Consider the following 1,903-nt stretch of genomic DNA (forward strand, 5'->3'; position numbering starts at 1 on the left):
ACCGACCGACCGACCGACCGACCGACCGCCAACCTCGGAACGACCAGGACGACTGAAATATCGGGGGTTTTCTCGCACGCTGAGTCCAAATCTGGTAGTGCCGATGTCGTCCGGGCCCCCGGGGACGTCATTGGGGACCTTTCCGAGCACGCCGATGACCCTCCCACGACAAATACGATTCGGCTCCAAACGTCGTTACACACGAGCTGGTGCGTATTTCTTGAAAGTCGCCAAATATAATTATTATTAATAGCAAATCGCCCATAATAGTTTATTATCCTGATCATTTCACTATTGTCACTTGGCACTTCCCTGGCGTTGCCGCCTGGAGCCACACAACGATGCGCGGGACGGGAAGCATCCCCCAAAAGGATCACATCCTGGACAAGCGAGGCGGAATTGCCTACCCCAGGAAAGAATCACATCCCGCGACCACGATATGTCGGTGAGTATGCCGTAATTATTGCTCTCCCCCTTTGCCGTGCCGCGTCCCCTACCCCTCTCCTCCTCCTCCCCCCACCCCCACCGCGCATTTCCCGCGCCTTTATGGAAACGTAAACAAACAGTGAGCCTTGTGACGTCAGCATTGGAGGATCTCTATACCGATATAATACCTACTCATTTAATTGATAATCATAGGATTTTAATCAGAATGTAAGAGTGGACATCGCCGCTTTTCGTTACTAATCGCAAGGTATAGTGCTTGATTGTTTCCGGCCCGGAACATTGAATTGTTCCATTCCGGTTATTGTTGTAGGAGGTTAGTGTTCTCCTGTGGCTCAATGTTATTTCCACACACAATTAAATTGTAAGTTATTTTTTGAGGCCGAGTAAATGATGCCCGTGATCTAAATAACTTGGCTCACTGTCAGCTATGTTAAAAAGGTGTGAATGGGTACACTCCTCCAATCCATGCAATATGTTAAATACTGTTGTAGGTCACTTATTAGGCAAATGGGTGAACCTGCCAGTGTTTTATCACATATCATATATTTTACTCTATTTTATTCTCATGGAACAGAAAACTTTATTACTTTCTCATTGGGGTGCAAACCGAGTGGTACTATTTGCGTTATCCCCCAAACAATCAATCAATGTGCGTTGCAGATAATTTGCAGCTGCCCCTTCGCACTTTTAATGTTTAATCCAGTGCCATAATTAGTTATTTGAAAGACCATAGTCATTTAGATACGCATGGGGGGAGAGGCATTTAGAAGTGTATTGTATGAGTTAATTATAAGTACCGTTTAATATGATTGCAGGAACTTGGCCCAGAAATGTTCTTGACATGAGCAAAAGAAGTCTATGGAGTCATTTTACCCAAAAGAATAGGTGAGTTGACATGACAGTAACCGCCAACGCTGGTCCAATTTGTCTCCACTAAGAGAGGAGCTTCCTTTCGTGTGCATCAAAGGGTGGTATTTGATGTTTTTTGTGGTGCCCTGGTTCTTTGTTGTCGATTTCAATCCTCTGTCAAAATCCAGGCTGATTTGTTATCACTGAAAATGTGTTTTAAAAATCTTGGCAATTTGGAAAATTGCTGGAATTGGTTTGGATTGGTGGGGCAGACTCCCTTTTCACATGCTCTGTCTAAATATCATGGTGCCGACCCACTACAGCTGAGTTCTTAGCCAGTGCGCCTTAGGTAGCCTCCCCGCCCTTAGTTAGAGAGACCAGCTCTTATAAAACTCGAGTTTTTGTGGACAGGGGTTGTTTTTGACAGAAACAAAGGTAGTTTCGTGGTGCCTGGTTCACTCCTGTCGATTCGAATACTCATCCATCGAAATCCGGACCCCTTTGTAAATTTTGCCAAAAATGAAAAAAATTGAAAATCGCTGGAAATGGTCGAAATGTCGAAATTTTGCGCCGCCGGTCCATTTCAAGTGAGTTGCGCCTGTTTTTC

The sequence above is a fragment of the Frankliniella occidentalis genome, unplaced genomic scaffold (genome assembly GCF_000697945.3).
Source record: "Frankliniella occidentalis isolate FOCC.00 unplaced genomic scaffold, Focc_3.1 Scaffold6, whole genome shotgun sequence".
In the NCBI taxonomy this organism is placed as follows: Eukaryota; Metazoa; Arthropoda; class Insecta; order Thysanoptera; family Thripidae; genus Frankliniella; species Frankliniella occidentalis.